This window comes from Squalius cephalus, assembly GCF_949319135.1.
Source record: "Squalius cephalus genome assembly, chromosome: 5".
NCBI classification, from domain to species: Eukaryota; Metazoa; Chordata; class Actinopteri; order Cypriniformes; family Leuciscidae; genus Squalius; species Squalius cephalus.
Window position 1 is genome coordinate 39,148,636 of NC_137126.1, and position 20,751 is coordinate 39,169,386.

Genomic DNA, 20,751 nt, shown 5'->3' on the forward strand with positions numbered 1-20,751 from the left:
AATTTGTATAGCGCTTTTCACGAACTTAAAGTCGCTTTACAGGGCAGGTAGATAATAATAACAATGCAAAACAAAACAAAACAAAACAAAACAAAACAAGAATCAAACACAAATGAAAATGGAGGAGGAGAAGGGCTACGGATAGGCAGAGGTGAAGAGATGGGTCTTGAGGAGGGACTGGAAGATGGTGAGGGACTCAGAGGTGCAGATCTCTTGGAGGAGGGAGTTCCAGAGCCTGTGAGCTGCCCTGGAGAAGGCTCTGTCCCCAAAACTGCGGAGGTTGGATTTGTGGATGCAGAGGAGACCGGCTGAGGTGGATCTGAGGGACCGCGAGGGCTGGTATGGGGAGAGGAGGTCAGTGAGGTATGATGGGGCCAGATGGTGAAGGGCTTTGTAGGTGAGGACCAGGATTTTGTAGGTGATCCGGTGGGAGATAGGAAGCCAGTGGAGTTGTTTTAGGACTGGAGTGATGTGGAGCCAGGATTTGGAGCGGGTGATGAGTCGGGCAGCTGCGTTCTGGACCAGTTGGAGTCAAATGGACACTGATCACCTCCTCACAGCTGCCTGTCGTTTGTGTTAATCATCACTGTGTATTTAAGTTCCTGCCTGTATTCTGTTCATGGTCCGGTATTGTTTGTTCATGTCTCACCTGTTTGCCTGTTCCTGAGTTTATATTTTTAAAGAGTTTGAACTACTTTCATTTCCGTCTTCCTTGCTACGAGCCGTGACAACCATTTAGCGATGGTTTATAGTTTTAAAAGTTTAAAATTTTGTTCACACATTGTTTTGCTTCAGACACCATTGAGTCATCACGGGGTCATTACAGTTGTGTTCGCTTTGTGTAAAAGAGAAGGATAAATTTTCTGAAAATCTTTGTTTGTGTTCAACTGAAGAAAGAAAGTCATTCATCTGGGACAGCATGCGGATGAGGGCAAGGAATGATGCTTCAACTTTAAGAGTTACGGTTTACATTCCTGTTCTGAAAACTGAAAAATGGTGTCAGGAGCCAGGTTCCTGTCTAAAGATATGATTATGCCTGTGCCAAAACTCACAATCATATAATATACCTCACAACACTGGTTTTTCAGCACCTGTTTGAGACAAAAGAAAAGGCATGGACATTAAACTCTGATCTCTCTTCTAATAATATGTTTCATTACCACATTGATCAAATTACAGTTTTTTTATTCGCTATGGCATATTTTCACAAGTAAAGTGTACATTTTCAAAACTCTCACATAAATCCAAACTGATCACACTTGTAACACAGCTAGTTCTTCTTTCAAAACCTTCTCATTCTTTCATTACAGTTATACAAATTTTCAGTCAGCATAAACATTGTTTCAAAACACAAGATTAATGTAATATGTAAGGAGAACATTTGGTTTAATCACAGCAATTATAGCATTACCAGGTTCTACCAAGACTCTAATGCCACGTAATTCATTCATAACTATTAGGTCTGGGGTCCGTTCTTCGTATACGTCGCTAACTCACTTAGCTGGATTTGATTGTTGGCGATTTGGCATGATCTTGGATTGTTTGGTTCTTCGACGCTCATCCTGGACTTGCTGTCATAGCAAAATGTGCGCAAACTTAAACCTGCTCGGGATCGGGAGCAGGCTTATTTCATGTTAACAGGATTAGATCCCGGCTTCATAAGCGGAGCTGATACGGGAAGTCCAGCGCAGCGCGATAGTGCACTTTCTGAGATATATATTTTTTCTCGTGATTAGTGAGATTGTCGTTTTTTGTCGCTTTTAGGTTTAAAAAACAGTTTTAGTTTTTTTTGTGGCATTTCCAAGCCACTTAAGACCCAATGTTGTAAAGCAGTTTTTTTTATTTGATTTTTTTAGGCTATCATAATTTTTTCTGAAGATCATGACCATGCCGATTACAGATATGTCACTCAGGCTTCAATAACGTGATTGGTAGGCTACCATATAGACTGCCATCAAGGCCTCAATGAAGGGGATTATGTGAACAGAAAGGGGATTCACAATGTAAATGTGCAGCCCATACTATTGTGATTCTTAATATTCCAGATTAGTAATATTATATAAAATAAAAAAAAAGGCAGTTGACTAAAATCTTCCATATCACAAATGTGAAAGCAAAATGGCCAGGATCTGTGCATGACCTAAGAATTTTCACATTTTAGAAAAGATTCACATTTATGCACATTATTTAAAAGTGGTAAGAAAAGTTGCACAATTAAATATCAAGCTCACTGTATTACATACACTTATGCTGATCCTAACAGAACTGCATTTTTTCATAGGTGATTATGACATGTTCCTGCCTGCAGACAGGTGTTTTATGACCCCATTCCCTGACCCAAACCAGTTACAGTGCAGCTCTAGCCAGGACAAGGGCACACAATGAAATGAACTTTGGCTAACTAAAGGGAAGATGTCAGTGTCTGAGAAGCCTGAGGGTTGCACACCTGACAGGGCCTGTGACATTGTTGCATGTGCCATATTACACAACATTGCCACAAAAATAAAATAAAACACTTTTCATTAAATGTTTAATAAAAGACAAATATGCTTAGTTCCTTGAGTTTTATTTCAGTTGTTCTTTGTAAAGAAAAGCCAGTGGTCAAGTGCCTGCAACAAGAGATATTAGACACATGCCTCATGCAACAAATAAAAAGAAAAAGTTGGCTATACACTGCCCACCTGTAGGCCTATGTGTCCTCTGTGTGTGCAGACTCTTCTGTAGGCCTTTCTGTAGATGTGGAATCCTGCAACTTATATTGCAGCCATAAAGCATACAAGTATAAAGTAAAGTTATTTATGCACTTGCAGGTAGGCTAGTTCCTCCATATGACAGTTATCTGAGAGGGTTTATTCACTGTCCAGTGCAATGGAAACAAATGGACATTACAAAGTCTTATACATTCTCTCCTTTGGAATTTAAGTTATAAAATGTCCACTTATTGCACATATTTCAGCCACCACTTTCTTGGGAACAGATACAAGTGTTGGTGTATTATGTAAAAGTGCACAAAAGAGGAAAACACAATGTCATTACAATGAACTACACTGGGGAAAAATGTGATCAATAACTCATGGCAAAATATTTTTACATTAACATAAGTTTATCAGTTTTCACTTTCACAAGTCAAAGCAATTCATCATTACTCAAGATTTAACAGTTGAAATGACTACAGCCTTAATTTAACGCAGCAAAAATTATTTTACAGTGTAGGCTACTAAGATCTTTTCTATTTTTTTCTCAGCCTTTTTCTTGGTTGCTTTTATAAACAGACAACCATTTATTTAACAGTGCCTTTTATAAAAGAGACTATAATATAACTAAAAATTACCATTATGTAGAATATTTTTGTACTTCACTCTTATTTGTTCCCATGTTCTAGTGTGGTGACTGACATTACAATGCACAAAGTAATTATGCAATTATTAAAATACAAAAATATAGGCTATTAAGTGATAAAAACATCTAACATGGCCACTTCTAACGGATTTAAATTGTCTGCTACTTTTTGCCAGCCCTCTCTCCTGGCTTTTGCAGACTTTGAGGTGTTCCCTGGCGTTTTGATTAAACATTAAAATTCCGAATAAACTTCGACTATTAGATCTTGCTCTGCTGAGGAGAAAAACTGAGCGCGCTCTTTGGCCACGCTGAGCAGCCAATAGCAGCGTTGCTGATCAATGTTTCTACTATCGATACATATCCCCTTTTAACCAGCGCATGAACGCGCAATTATCTCAGATAACTCAATCCAGCTATACTAATCATATCCGGCAAGTGTGTTCGAAGAACCGAGTTAGCCAGATCATGATTCGCACGATGATATCATCTTGGATGTGTCATTTGATCTCGGATGTAATAAGCAACGTACGAAGAACGGGCCCCTGGTCAATCACAGCTTGACACACTTAGAGTATATAAGTATTGAACTTTCTCTTTTACGTTCACAATTGATGATGCTGATGTTCCCTTCCCAGTCTGGGAAATAACTTTCTTATAATAAATTAACTACATATTTTTATTCAAAATTAAGCTTCTGTGAACATGTGTAAACTATGTCCCTTTCGAGATGCACGCTATATTATTGTGATTATGTAATTAACACAGGAAATGTTAGCAGTCATTTGATTGTCCTACTTTAGTGTAAAAATGTTAATAATTTTAACAATGAAAAACGTAAAATGCTACAGCGGTGATTTTAAGTCCATGTCAGCCTATCATTCCGTCGAGTTAAAGGAGACATATCATGCTTTTAAATCGTTCCTTTTTACATATAAATCATACATTTGTAGTCTATATAAAGCGGAACTGCAATGCTTGGGTCTGAATTCCTCATTATTATAGCTCCACGGGCCCCTTTTTTACCCCTTTTCTGATGTGCTTCTGACAGCAACTCGTTTTGGTGCGGTCTCTTTAAATAATATTGAGACACTTCATTCCCCGCCCCCTCTCCAGGATACACTCGGTTCAACTCCACCCCGTTCGGCCATTTTTGTAGTCTGATAGCAGAGATAGGATTATCTAGCGGCACAGAAACTTTTTATTCACACGTTATTAACAAAATGTCAACAACGGAAGACTTGTCCAGCCAGCCTTACATGTTCGAGCCAGAGTCGGAGCAGGAGCGAGATGAAAATGAAGACGACGAACCTGCAGAACAACGTCTTCATATGGATGTATCGCAATGGTGTGTTACTGTATTTACACATGAAACTTTGGTCTTCCGACCTTTTACCACCATGTCGATTTATTTTGATTAATATGTGCGAGGGAGAGAGAGCAAGACAGCGTCTAGTTTGGAGACGGTGATGTCTTGTTTACACTTTCGCCTGGCTCTGAAGAGAGAGAGTGAGCGCGCGCGCGACCGAGTCTCTCTCTCTGCTCGTTCTTTCAGTCAAACATGCGCCACAAGCGCGGCAGTTCATCTACATTAGACGGTGTAATGAAGCGTGTGGGTTACTACATCCAACAACCGAACATTTTAACTTACCCTCTCATAACTTCTGCACCCTTTAGCTTGGACTACAAAATTGCAGCGAGAAATAATAATGGCGGATTGCTCGAAGTGTTGGGCCGGAAGTCAATGTCCTTATTTGGCAGTTCCGCTGCAAATACTGTGACGTGATAGTTCAAAAAACGTCATAGATAACAGAAAAATCGGAACAGGTTGAAAAATATGACCAAAACAGAATATAAAGATATCAACGAAGCACCTGAAGAGAATAATTTCATCTTTTCTGTACTTCTAAACACTCCAAATATACAACAAAATGCATTTAAGGGCTAAAAAAGTGCATTTAGCATGATATGTCCCCTTTAAAGACCCACTGAAGTGCCTTGAAACGTGCAGCATTATTCAGTGTATTGAAGAAATTTCCAATGATTCACGAAAACAAGGCGGGACATATCGATCAGCTCCTCCCCTTTTTTAAATAGCCAATAGCATTTTGTTTATATTACAGCTCGGCCAGAGCTGCTGAACTCGGTAAAGCTGCAGTTTCCTCCAAATCTCTATCCGTTTCTCCTCATCTCCTCCATATCGCATATAAAATATAGCATTCTGTGCAGAATTTTTGTGTTATGCATTAGTGTCTCTGGACTGGAGCAGACTGTGTGCGCGCTGCGGCAGTTCGCATGACACTAACGTGAAACTAGACTTCATTTACTCTGTCTGAATCATTCCCTGTCCCCTATAGTGCACTATGAGCCAATATAGGGGAGACCGGGGACAGTTGCAACATGGGGATGGTTGCAACATGTCATTTGTCAAACATGTCAAACAAGCTAGAGTGATGACACCATAGACTGTAAAAAATAGGATGACACTCATACTGAACATGCACAGTTAGACCCTCCCCCCACCAAGAAGACAGTAGACATTTATTGAACAAAACTTGTTTTGGAGGTATGAAAGTAATTTTTTTTCATGAGATATATTTTTTGTCATACTGTCCTGACATTTTGTATGAATGAATCAACTTACTTAGTTTGAATTATTGTTTTGTTGACTTCTAAGTGACATGGTTAGCATGTGTCAAAGTCAGTGTGTCTAGCAGGCATAAGATGGGGACGGTTGCAACAAGTTATAAATTGCATGTTTAATAAAAGTTTGTTACATTGCAAATTGCTCAATTCTTCCTGTCTGACACTGAAATATGGAGAGATTGAATAGCATCTGTAACACCTGCACACTGAATCTATGTAGGCCTATGTTCTACACATAAACAAACAAAACTCAATAACTGTTATTTGATAAATATGACTAAATAAATTAATTTTAGGCTACAATAATATTATTTAAATAAATAATACTATAATATTATAGTAGGCCTAAAACAGTTAATATCTTCAGAATTCTATGCTCATTGAGACAAAAAGCTTAAGTTAATTAATGAAATTTAAGGTATTTTTAACGTGTTGCAACCGTCCCTGGGTTGTGTTGCAACCGTCCCCTGGGTCGGGGTCAGTTGCAACATCTGACTTCTTCCATTCAAATAAATACTGTGAATGATATGTCATATATAATCATCTTTAAATGGTATGGTAGCAGACAGATGCAAGTTTAATATATACAAATTTGGTTGGTCCAGTCCAAATAGTCTCTGAGTAACTGAGAGAAATGCAAAAACTAAAAACTAAAAAACGAAATACTAGCCTTTACCTAGCCTAATCTCTTTTAATCATCAGACACACGTTTATTTTATTTATATCCTGCTACAGTGAATTAGAGAATTCCTAGAATGCCATAGGTTTTATGACTTGAGTCTCAATTATGGGCATTCTGTGAGAGGGCGCCCTCTGGCTATGATTATGAATGAAACAGGTGTACTCTTGCTAATGCTCACAACACCAGATTTTGGTTATTTATATGAATAATGAAAATTATGAAATGAAAAATGAAATAGGTAATTTTTATTGCCATTTAAGTGAAATTACTGAATTTAAATATACAAGCTTAAATGATCATTCTAGAAGAAATTTTCAGATGGCACTTAGAGGCTTTTGCATCTGAACTCTTCATACATATACACTGCTCAAAAAAATTAAGGGAACACTTTTTATTCAGAGAATAGCATAAAGTCAGTTAAACTCCTGGGATATTGATCTGGGGTGCGTTCTCCGAAACTACCTTAACGCTACGTCGTTCTTAAGTTGTACCTTAAGAAGTACCTTATCGTTAATACGTGGTTTCCGAAACCTTCTTAGTTAAGTATAGCCTACCTTCTGTAAGTCATACGTTCGTAAGGTTGGTCTGGAGCCTCTTAGAGCTATACCTTATCGCTGCTGACGGTTCATACCGCTAGTGGCCACCACTACGCAAAAAGCTTTTTTACATCGCAGTTTAATTACACATAGAAAATTGTATATGAACATTTAATATAAAATCTGATTTAGTATTAAAATTACATTTTTACTTTACTTTAAAATTTTACACATAAAATACTTAAGTTGTTATAGCCTACACCCAGTGTATGGAAGTGTTTTCATAAAGTTTCCATACACTAATGGTTGTTAGCTTTTTTAATTACTATCCTAAGGCACATCAGCTGGCGAACCATTTGACAGAAAAGGCGTAGGAGTCTATATAAAGAAAGATGAGTTTACACAAACTTTATAGCTATGGCAGCGAGACAGCGAGTACTTATTTTAAATCAAAGACGGCGCCGTCCGCGGAGCCAGTTAGTGTATGTCAACTACATGGCTGGTGGATAATCAGCATACGTTGTGGAGAACATTAACACACTTATGGCCGTGAGGGTTTGGGATTGCACACTTGCTAAATTATTTACACATACTCATATTTATTTCTGCATGTACATATTTCAATGAGCCCCGATAAATGCAGTTTGTAGCCTACTATTTCTAAAACGCTTCTTTATAAAGAACATTGTTTTCTCAATACTTTACCTATACCGCTGTGAAGGAAAGAGCGCACAATCGATCATCGAGGCATCGATTTCAACCTATTCCGCACCTCCACCATGGACAGCACCTGCTAAGGTCGAACTTAAGAAGGTTTACCTTAAGCAACATCCTAAGGTATAGTTCGGAGAACACATGTAGGAAAGGTATATGTAGTTAAGGTGTACCTTTTGAGTCTTCGGAGCGCGCTAAGAGACAACGTTATCGGAGAACGCACCCCTGGTCAGTTAAGTAACAAAGGGGGTTGGTAATCAGTTTCAGCAGCTTTAGTGTTAATGACATTAACAGCAGGTGCACTAGATGGGCAACAGTGAGACAACCCCCAAAACAGGAATGGTTTTACAGGTGGAGGCCACTGACATTTTTTCCCTACTCATCTTTTCAGACTGTTTTTCACCAGTTTTGCATTTGGCTAGGCTCAGTGTCACTACTGGTAGCATGAGGCGATACCTGGACCCTACAGAGGTTGCGCAGGCAGTCCAGCTCCTTCAGGATGGCTCATCAATACGTGCCATTGCCAGAAGGTTTGCTGTGTCTCCCAGCACAGTCTCAAGAGCATGGAGGAGATTCCAGGAAGACAGACAGCTACTCTAGGAGAGCTGGACAGGGCCGTAGAAGGTCCTTAATCCATCAGCAGGACCGGTATCTGCTCCTTTGTGCGAGGAGGAACATGATGAGCACTGCCAAGGCCCTACAAAATGACCTCCAGCAGGCCACTGGTGTGAATGTCTCTGACCAAACAATCAGAAACAGACTTCATGAGGGTGGTCTGAGGGCCCGACGTCCTCTAGTGCAGGGGTTTTCAAACTGTGGGTCGCGACCCATTTGTGGGTCGCAGATTGGGAAGAGGTGGGTCGCGCAGTCACTATTGGCTGCAGCTAAATTTACGTTTCATGAATGACACACACACACAAACATTTTGCACGATACCAACGTTAAATAGAAATCGCTGTGAGTTCGCATTACACAGGAGAATTCAAATGTCACGAAAGGCGCTGCGTTTCCCAAAAGCGTCGTATGCCTTTAGTAGATCGTAAAACCGTTGCCACTTATGGTCTCTACGATCAGCTTAGCTCCCGATGCTTTTGGGAAACGCAGCGGAGACCTGAATCAGCCTTTCGTGACATTTGAATTATCCGGTGTAATGCGATCTCATGCAGAATGCAGAGCAGTGATTGGAGTAAACGAGTTTCTTCTTGTTAATAATGCGCACAGAACCGCTTAATGAACCGCGCCGCTCTGAGACGCTGAAATTGTTAACACAACATGTCGCAAGCGCGCGCTTCATGAAACAAATCGCACTGATTTCTCTGTCGTCTGTTCAACACAGCACTGTTGTCTTTCAGAGATATGGTCGTTGTAAGAGTGCGTTGTTTGCGTTCCCTTGCATGCATTTTGCTACAACGCAAAAAATATAGCCTATAATATTTATGCTGCGAGTGTTGTTAAACTCATTGCGTTGTTCAGCGCAGAAAACACTTTCGTGCTCGTGTGTGTACATGTGAAATACTTTTTATATATATATATATATAAAAAGTATTTCACATGTACACACACGAGCACGAAAGTGTTTTCTGCGCTGAACAACGCAATGAGTTTAACAACACTCGCAGCATAAATATTACTATTGAAATTCTAGGTCATGGGTCTACTGTCAAATAAAATTATTAGTCTATTATATTTTTTATATTCTGATTTTTGCCATATCAAACCTTTGGTTATGATTAAGCTTACTTAATCTTTTTTCATTTCTTTAAATTTGTTCTGCCGTGTCTGGTAAATAAGCTGAGGCAGCAGACAAAAACTACTCAGTATTCACATTATTTCAACAGCCATTAGGCTGTTAGGCTCTCAATTTTTGATAATGTGCCAAAAGTTTGTATTGCAATTAAACTTGTCATTCATACTATAACAAGAAAAAAACTGCTCCAAAGAGAACTAACGCCTCCCACCCCACATTCATGCTTTAAAATTATTTTATATTTTGGTGGGTCTTGAGATAGATTATTCTTGTCTAGGTGGGTCCTGGAATGGAAAAGTTTGGGAACCCCTGCTCTAGTGGGCCCTGTGCTCACTGCCCAGCACCAGGGAGCTCGATTGGCCTTTCCCACTGAACACCAGAATTGGCAGGTCCGCCACTGGTGCCCTGTGGTTTTCACAAATGAGAGCAGGTTCACCCTGAGCACGTGACAGACAGGAAAGGGTCTGGAGAAGCCGTGGAGAATGTTATGCTACCTGTAACATCGTTCAGCATGACCGGTTTGGTGGTGGGTCAGTGATGGTCTGGGGAGGCATATCCATGGAGGGACGCACAGACCTCTGCAGGCTAGACAATGGCACCCTGACTGCCATTAGGTATCGGGATGAAATCCTTGGATCCATTTTCAGACCCTATGCTGGTGCAGTGGGTCCTGGGTTCCTCCTGGTGCACAACAATGGCCGGCCTCATGTGGCGAGAGCATGCAGGCAGTTTCTGGAGGATGAAGGAATGATACCATTGAAGGGCCACCACGCTCACATGACCTACATCCAATAGAACACCTCTGGGACACTGTGTTTCGGTCCATCTGACATCACCTGGTTGCACCTCAGACTGTCCAGGAGCTCAGTGATGCGCTGGTCCAGATCTGGGAGGAAATACCCCAGGACACCATCCGTCGTCTCATTAGGAGCATGCCCCGATGTTGTCAGGCATGCATACAAGCACGTGGGGGCCATACAAACTACTGAGTACCATTTTGAGTTGCTGCAATGAAATTTCAGCAAAATTGACAAGCCTGCTGCATCATTTTTTCACTTAGATTTCCGGGGTGTCTTTGAATTCAATCCTCTGTAGGTTGATCATTTTCATTTCCATCAAACGATGTGGCATCCTTTCGTTCATAACACATTACCCAGTGCATATTAGTATAGATATCCAGCATGACATTTTTCCCCATTGAGATCTGATGTGTTTTCAAAGTGTTCCTTTAATTTTTTTGAGCAGTGTATATATATATATATATATATATATATATATATATATATTTAAATACTCTAAAGAAATTTGAAGTAAGCATATGCTAATCCAAACATTTCTCTGGTTCAAGCAATATACTAGGCTGCAGTTTTATTTTTTCTTGCAGTGGGTGCATACGATTCTTAACTAAAATTACGAAATCATCACAGATTTTATCATAATAATTCAATGTTAAATAATTCAACTTTAGACTTTTCATGTGATCTTAGGAAAATGAAGTATTTTCAAGTGCTCAACCAAAACAGATCAGAGTCCTGAACGGGTCCTGTTTGGTAAACACGCCCCTGCCCTGCCCCTGCTCCTGCCCCGCACCCGTTATCCGACAGCATCACTAATTTAATTTCATACTCGAGCTATACTCGAGCCAAACCAGTTTAACATAAAGACTGCACCCCGAACTGCACCCAAAATTGCAGCTAGAAAACATAACATTTATTAAAATTGTGAATGGATACAAAAAGCGAGCAAAGTGCACCCTTACAGAACAAAAATATGGGAAAATAGTTCACGTGGAGGGCGTTCCCCCATAGCGTCATCGACGCAATGCGAGTTCCCTTTTGAAGGGGAACACCTGTTATTGTTTAACCTAACTGGACTGCACCATGAATCTCTTACATGTTCTACACTTTGTTGGTTATAATGAGTGAATTCGTAATGAGTGGAGTGGTTATAACAAGCGGCGAACCATTTTGATCTTGATTAAAATACCTCCGATTGGCCATTGCATTCATGCACCAACAGACATGTCTGTGATTGGCTACGCTCAACACTGCAATACTGCGTTGTAAATGCAAACATTTGATGCTCTTTAGAGTGTAAACACAAATATGCAGGGGAGCATTTGAAAGCAACTGCCCATCATCCAGTACAGAATATAGCATATTTCACCCGCAGTCCGCCAGTGCTTTTTGATTACAGACCCGCAACCACAAATGACAAGGTAAATATTTTCCACCCATTTCATTAAATATTAGCGTCCCACTCATCGGGTACTTGTCCACGTTCAGGACTCCAAGATATTATTGCGATTAGTTATTTTGGGCTATGTAAACGAAAAATATTGACAATGTTATGCTGGGGACACACACACACTAAAAGATTTTTATAATCTTAAAATAAAATAAAAATAAAAAAAGAGAGGACAGAAAATCCTAGATTTAACTGTTTTGCTCCTATAGTGCCATGGTGCCATGATGTGACAAAGACAGCACACCAAACAAGTTTTCAACCAGAGCCATCTTGTAAAAAAAAAAAAAAAATGAACTACAGTATTTCTTTGGGTATACAAATCTTCAATACGCCTATAATAAACCCATGGTTAATTTTCGGTCTCTCTCTCTCTGTGTCACACATACACATGTACTAGTACACCTATCCTAATGTGGACATCCCATATTAGGCGTAATGGTTTTTATACTGAGCTAATTACATTTTCTAGCTCCTTTCCCTAACCTGCCCAACACAAAAAACTTTCTGCATTTTTAAATTTGAATAAATATGGGTCATCATAATGTAGGTCAAACAAGATACACACACACACACGCACAAATCTATTCTGTTGCTATTTGGTATGTTGGTAAGTTATATAAACACTCATGCTGTTGCCACAAATCGACTTGCTGATCCTTCATCTCTGCTGTCCAAATCCATTTAACTTTGTGCTGCGCCGTTTGTTATGCTTCTGTCTTCTCTCAGTTTGCTCTCTGATTGGATATTGTTTCGTTTCACATAATAATCTCCAGAGCGTGTGTGTGTTTGTCCTCAGGGTTCCCCCCACACATCAGGATTTCTGATCATAAATATTCAACACGTAGGAGCTAAATCTAATACTTCAAGCTACTGAGTTGTTTGGTCCCAGAGTAATTAGGTTGACTCACTTTCTTGCGTTTTGATGTTAGGCTACCTTACATAGTCTACTTCCTCCATAAGAAAAGAGAAGACCATTCTTCCATTGCATCACCATACACTTTTATTGAATCCACAACACCAACGTGCATAATGTCCAATTTAGCTTTTTCTTTGTATTAGAGAGAAGTTGACATTTGTTTACCGCTTTCGCTATTGCGGTCAAAACCTTTTTTGCCTTTCCGGGTCAACACACCTATCTACAACATAAGGAAGGCTATACCTATATACACACTGATATCACAGCACCACTCAATGGTCAAAAATGAGAACAACACATTTTGGCTCCTACACAACATGTTGAATATTTACGATTCGCGATGGGGGCGGCTCCGATGTTCTTCCGAGCAGATTCAGTCACTCTTAACACACCTCACACCAAGGGAAAATCTGATAAAATAATCTGTAGAACCATCAAGATAATCGGGACATTATCTAGGATTGTCGGAAGGGGACAAATCGGCCCAAAATCAGGCCGATTATCTTGTGGTGTGTACCCAGCATTAAGCAAGAGGTGTTATGTTCCTACAGTCTGCCATATTGGCACATAAAGGAAATGTTTGTCTGAAAACATTTCTTGTTAAAATTTAGATTTTGTGTTCCCTGTGGAACATTAATGTCCTTTGTCAATTACCTGTTTAAGTGATGAACTGCTCTACTTTGTTTGTTTTCAGAAATGGTAACATGTTTTCTTTCATCTTGTGCTCGAGATCCATATGAGAAGGGCAGAGAGAACCGGGGTTACGAACAGTAACCTATTGTTTTATACTTGTGCTTCAATTGAGTGGCCTGTGATATTTTTTCCACAGCCTCGTAGCACCAGCGTTATGCATATTATTATTATTTTAAAAAAAAAACAACTACAGCCCTGGTCATAAGCATTTCACTTGTGCTTTTTGCGCCCCTTTCCTCTTCTGCAGGGCTCTCTTGTATTAAGCTTTATCTCTTCACTAGGTATCGCACGACGATGTTCACATAGTATCCTTTAACCAAGGCTTATTTGTCAATCTTCCTTATTTGTATTTTGAGTATCTTTTTTTTTTTACTTATGAGTCATGCCTTCTGGTTTATTTTCATTTTGGGGGTTCTATAAATAATAACTTGTATCATTTTTTCCAACCTTATAGAGGTATACTGGCCGATCACAGCCTTTTCTGTTTCTTTGCCGATCAGGCCCAAAACATCACACAGCCTATTGGGGCCCAACACATTACCCGGCCTTTCAGTGGTCCCAACACATCACATGGCCTATCGGGGCCATCAGGTAAGATTGACTATTGTTGGTTTATGTAACCTAGCCCGCAGGGTGGAAGTTTCAACCCCAGGGGTGGCAAGGTGGACTTGCCAAGGGAAAGTTGCACTCAGGTGTCGACATCAACAGTGCTGGAGGAGCCCAGGGCTACACAAGATAGTAATGAAACAAGGTGTTAATTATTTTTAACTTTGAGCTCCACTTTTCAAGGCTCAGCTGACCAGCAATTTGTCGCATGGGTAACGCTGAAGCTGATGCTTCACTTAATAGAGACCAATGGCATTGATTCAATGCATGACTCGCTGATTTTTGTTTGACTCATGCTGGAGTGTGCCTTTATCCCTAGGGGGCATGGCAGGCCTTGAACCTGGTATGCCAAGACAATAGCGTCCACTATCCAGTGAGACAACCTCTGCTTGGAGAGAGCCTTTCCCTTCTGCTGCCCTCTAATAGACTGTTACGAACTCCTATGAGGTAACATTGAGGTTGTGATAAAATTTAGTGTGATTAGGGTGGCAAGAGACAACACAACAAATTAGTGTGAAAGAAAAATAATTTATTATACAGAAATGAAATTATTATACAACAAATAGTAATAATAATAATGGTGAATATAAGCAAGGAAAAAAAAGGAAAGCAAATATTTACAGATCAAAAAAAATATCAGATAAATAACCCAAGAGAAAAAAAAGGGACGCAATTAGTGGAGCCAAAGAAAAGAAAAGAAAAGAACAAAACAAAACTCATTCTAACTTGTAATTAAATCTCTAATCTAAATAATAAAAGAAAGAAAAGAAAAGACATCAACTCTTCTGCGTCAACGCCCTAACTAAATTACTCTGACTAACAAACACAAAACATACAGAGGGTGGCGTTCACTTTCTTACCTGGGGTATATATACATCGAGTTACCTAGGTGTTGTATTATGTAAGTCACGTGACTTATAACCTGTCCACTTTTTACTCTGGGTCGAACAACGCCATCAAAAGGCAGAAAGAGAATGTACAGGAAAAAAAAAAACATTATTCAAAAAACGAGATGGCAGCAAAAATAAACAGGGTTACGACAGTAACAAAAAGAATAAGCGTACAAAGCAACAAAAAAAACAGAGCGGCAGAAAAAATGTTGCTTCCTCGTGTTCTGTTCCGCGTCTTTTATTGCTGCTGGCGGGAAACTTGATTGGCCGCAGGGGAAGTGATGTCACGGCATTTGATAAAAACTGACAGCTCCCCAAGCCAACAGCATACTAGAGGTGGAGCGCACCTAAGAATATATCAGAGAGAGAGATAGAGAGAGATAGAGAGATACAGCCACGCACAAGCACAGGGACGTAACACAGACAAAGAGCTGGTCTGAGGTCCTGAAACACTGCGTTCTGCCTAAGTAAGCGTGAAGGGCGCGTACTGGACAGAGCAGTGCCAAGGCTGGGTCTGCCTCCTCCAGGGGCAGCACTTGCAGGTTCACCACCTGATCCCTAAAAGGAGTGGTGGGAACCTTGGGCACATATCCAGGCCGGGGTCTCAAGATCATGTGAGGGCGAGGTCCCCTACCTTCTTGATGGAGGCCAAAGCAACCAGGAGCACCACCTTCATAGAAAGGTACTTAAGCTCTACTGATTTACAATGGCTCGAAGGGAGCTCTCTGCAGCGCAGATAGTAACACTGCGAGGCCCCAAGAGGGCTTGAGTAGGGGGCAAGGAGGATTTAACCTCCTCGCCCCTATAAGGAACCTGACGACTAGGTTATGCTGTCCAACCATTTTTGACTCCACAAGGTTGTGGTGTGCAGAAATAGCAGCCACATAAACCTTAAGGGTGGAAGGAGACAGCCTTCGTTCCAGCCCTTCTTGGAGGAAGGAGAGCACAGACCCGATCGGGCATTTTCTGGGATCTTCTCGACGAGAAGAACGCCAGGTGACGAAGAGGTTCCACATCAGAGCGTAGGCGTGTCTCATGGACAAGGGTCTAGCTGAAGTGATGGTAGCCACCACCTGAGGTCCGTGTCCCATCCAGAACCCACACATGCAGGTTCCACAGATCGGGACATATCTACCTGTGCGTTGCCGAACTGTTCCCAAATCAGCTGAACCGTCTGGAGATGGAGTCTCCATTCCCCGGAACATGAGCGTTGTCGTGAGAGCTCATCAGCTACATGATTGAGCTCGCCCGGAATGTAAATGGCACGAAGCGACCTCAGACACTTGTGACTATAACAAGAGATGGCGGGCGAGTTGCGACATACGGCGGGAGCGTAGACCACCCTGACGGTTGATGTATGCTACTGTCGCCGTGTTGTCTGAACGGACTAGTACGTGCTTGCCCTTTAGCAATGTCCGAAAACGGTGCAGAGCTAAGCGTACTGCCAGCAACTCAAGGCAATTGACATGCCAAAGGCGCTGGGGTCCTGTCCAGGAGCCCACGGCTGCATGTCCATTGCACATATCACTCCAACCCGTGGCTAAGGCATCTGTTGATACAACAACATGCCTGGGCACTCGTTCTAAGGGCACTTCTGTGCTCTGTTGCCATGCCCATCCCGGCACTCGATCGCGAAGCCAGTGCTGAAGCGGGTCTCATATGAAGCAGTCCGAGTGGCGTGACTGCCGCTGCTGATGCCATATGCCCCAGGGGACCACACTCTTGCCCTCGAATTGACTCAGGCAATTCAGCAGTGACTGCATGCGCTCGCTCATAAGCTGCGCGTACATGGCGACCGAGTCGATTTCCATACCGAAAAAAGAGATCCTCTGCACGTGGGAGAGTTTGTTCTTTTCCCAGTTGACCTGAAGGCCCAGACGGGCGAGGTGCCGGAGCACCAGGTCCCTGTGCTCGCAAACTCGTAACTTAGTTACTTTTGATATGACACAAAGTCTCAGCTTCAGCTCAGCAAAGTCTCGACTCAGTAAAGTCGCTCTTTGATGTGGTGCGAGAGAACAACTGCAGAAAGACGTCAATAAAACAGCTCGTAACAATGTCACGTAACTCAGAAAAGCCATTCGTTTAACATTAACTTGATAGGCAGCAACCAAGTGGAAAGGGGTGAGAATTAATTCGTAACGTTAACCCTAACAACCATTCAACGCTGCAGCGCTTCTCGACGTTACTTTTACGGCTGTTTACTTTACGTTATTAGGTTAACCACTCTCAAAGGTCTGCCGAAACACCGCTAAAGACGTGGATCATTGCGAAAGAAAGCGGAGAAGTCATTACAGCTCATTGCAATTGCATGGCAGGGTAAGTTATTTTCACCTGTATTTTGTATAACTGTTAGCTGTTAGTCTTGATGTTCTATTTATTGTTTTAAACATATCGCCAGTGCACACCCATAGATTAACCATGCAAAATACAATGTTGTGGTTAATTAAGAAATGTCTATTCTATTCTTTTCTCAGATTGTCAGAGTCCTGTTCACATGTAGGGGCAGTTCTTTTTTCCATTGAAGCTGGTGTTAAGATGCGAGATACAGCCTCCTGCACAACGGAAAAGTGCAAATGGCTGATGCCATCACATGTAAAAAAGGTATTCAAATGTACTGTACATAACATTTCTTTTGTTTTGTACCCTACTTTACTTAGGGAAATGACAGTGACTGTCAATTCCTAAAACACGCTTGTGCAGGTAACACAGGGAAAGTATGATCTAACACTGCAACCACAATTCATATGGTTTGTCTTAGACTAATACAAACAACACAAATTGCAGTTGCAATGTCATATCTTGAATCTTAATCTTCCATGTTATGGACCACAGAAGTCTGTGTTAAAAATTGTCAGTTATTTTTTGTCATTTCCAGTGATAGGGCAGTACTTTATGTTCTTCATGCTTTTAATTTTTTCCAGATTACTGCTGCTCCTGTAGCTCTTATAGGCTTCTCCTCAGCAAAATCCAAAAAACAAAAACTGGATGATGCCATCGCTGGGAAATCAACTGAACAACCTAAGGTTGTGAACCCACTTCAATGTCCAAGAGTGAGGAAAGGGTCAGAAACTAATGCTAGGTTTTTTGAGTCCTTAAGCAGAAACTGTCCAAGGAGTGCTGCACTGATGGCTAGGGAGAATTACCATAAATTTGTCCCCAAATCTTGTTTGCTGCCTAAAACTGTTCTTGAATACAGAACACCAGAGACTCTGCAGCTACCCCCCAAAGAGCTTGGAGAGCTATGCCAGGATTTCCAGCTAGAAGAGTTAACCCCCTCTCAGGTCCAGGCTGTAGAGAAGGCAACTCAAAGCCAGGGTGCACCCAGGATCTGGTTTCGACAAAGAGCTATAAGACGCATAACTGCCTCTATGCTGAACAAGTTCTTAAAACTAATCCTCTGAATCCATCCAAGAGCTTGATTAAGGCCATATGCTACCCAGAGGCACACAAGTTCACCACAGTTGCGACAAGGTATTTAGGGATTGAATTAGGATAAGACGGAGGTGAGATTTTGGGTAAGACTACCACAAGGGTAAACATAAGGCATAGGCTTGTTAGGCAAGGGTTTGGCAGGGGTAGGGTTATGTATAGGGGTTAGGATAATGGTACATACAGTATATAAACCACTGAATTGTAATAATGTTGCCTAAAATAATAACCCACTCCAAAGTTTCCTGATTCAACAGTCAACACTAAACATTAAATTACCATTTCATTTTTGCTGATTGTTTTTGTGTACTGGTACGTACTGCTTTACAGGTACGGATGTAAACATGAGGCACAAGCCAGAGGAGAGTATGAGAGGCTGATGGGTCTGGAGCACAAGGGCTTCTCCTGTATGGAAAGTGGTCTCTGGCTGAATTCCAAGTGGCCATACATGGGAGCCTCGCCTGATGGGACTGTCATGGAACTGGGATTTGTGAGATAAAGGTAATATGGCGATTCATTAAAAACGTGCTAAAAAGATGTTTGACATGTTAAATCATAATTTCACTTAACTATTGTCACAGCCTGGCTCAACACTAAGTGACAAGATCGGGAAACCACACAGTCTGCAAATAATATTAAATGTTTTAATTAGTGAAATAAGCAAAAATATTAAAAAAATGTTCATGTTGTTTTCACTGTGAATTTTAGTGCCCAACACTGCAAAGAAGATGAAGGAAATCTACGCCTGTGTGCTGGAGACAAGGGATTCTGCCTCATTAAAGATGCGGATGATGTTACACTGGACAGGAGCCATGCTTACTACTTCCAATTCCAAGTCCAGGCACAGCTTCACATTGTGGATGCTGAGTATTGTGACTTTGTGGTGTGGAACTCTAATGACATTTTTATTGAAAGAATTGTACCTGATATGGACTTTTGGAATGATGTGAAACTGTATTCTTCCAGAAGTGTTGGGACAGCAAGTTACAAAATAACTAATAGCTAACTAAGTAATAAAAATAACTGACTAAGTAATAAAATCTAACCCTAGCCAACACAGCTCAGGTCTTTCATTCAGTCTTTTTGCCAATGAAAAACACTGATTAGCATGAATGTATATTTTTTGACAATCAGATGTTTATTGACAATTATTATTAACAATGAAAAGATTAAGATTAAATTATACAACAAAAGGAATTACTGGTGTATTATTTACAAGACCTAAAACAGTGTACACTTTGTAAAATGGATTAAATGTCATTAAAATCTGAACTTTGAAGTTCCAAATTCAAACAAAGCTACTGCAGCTAATGTTGTATTTATTTCTACATGGGAATATTTGCAGGACTCCACAGTACTTTTAGATTAGATTGAACTCCTAGGTTACAAAAAAAATTCACTAAAAACACAATGTATTGTTATGCTGCTATTCTGTTAGTATACCAACATTTAATATATAATTTATCATTAACGTCCAAAGTTTTCATTTAAACAGTTGTCAATTCATTTATATCATAGGAAAAAATGTCAAACGCTCAGCTGAGCATGTTTTGTTAGACAGAAAAAGTCATATCATTGCTAATGATCAGAAGTTTACTTCATAGTTTGTCAATTATTGCATTAGTGTGCACTACTACTACAGGCTTTGTTCCTTTTTACACTGAAATGACAAATTAACCACAGGTATTACTTTTACCAACCATGACCGGTTTATATGCCATGTTCTGGTAGATTTTGTAATTTTCTACTCCAGTGGCACCACAGACTCTGACAAATTTGACAAGGCACAGCAAATAACTTGTCTGAGATAACAATCTCATCAATCAATGTCAGTGACTTGCCTGGTTTTGTTGCCATGTGTTCGATGGGCATGGCCCTACTTTGCTAAATCTGATATTTCCTTCTAACCAAATCAATAACCCTTTCCACATGAATACGCACATTAGCTTGTGTCTGTTAGCATTGATGAATTTATGAATTGTCGGTTAGTTGATGAATTTATGTTGCTGATGTGGAGTTAACTATCTTCAATTAGGATATTCGGTCATGATAAATCTATAAATTGCTCATATATGAACTGTTGTGAGATGCACACAGAGTGACTTTCTATTGCATGTGAAAAGATGGATGCTAAAGTTTGAGCTGACTCACAAATGTACTCTTATACAACAAGACTCCGACTGACAGTTGCCGTGGTTTCTATGTCAACAACATGGCCGCCGCGAACATTGATGACGTAGATCGAATAAGAACTATAGGGAGAATAGGAGACCCTTTCTCCATTCGAGCACAGAGGTCCACATAATTAA

The 20,751-nt window shown here is 40.6% G+C and overlaps 1 protein-coding gene and 1 long non-coding RNA gene across 2 annotated transcripts in view; one reads left to right on the top strand and one right to left on the bottom strand.

Moving 5' to 3' along the window:
• Window positions 1-20,751, bottom strand: part of LOC307159645 (chemerin-like receptor 1) — a 93,545-nt gene that overhangs the window by 27,716 nt on the left and 45,078 nt on the right. The window lies entirely within an intron of this gene.
• LOC307159662 lies at window positions 14,568-19,732 on the top strand. The gene is made up of 5 exons (XR_013821425.1): window positions 14,568-17,329; window positions 17,488-17,614; window positions 17,935-18,036; window positions 18,773-18,943; window positions 19,151-19,732. It is a non-coding gene; the product is annotated as an uncharacterized lncRNA (long non-coding RNA).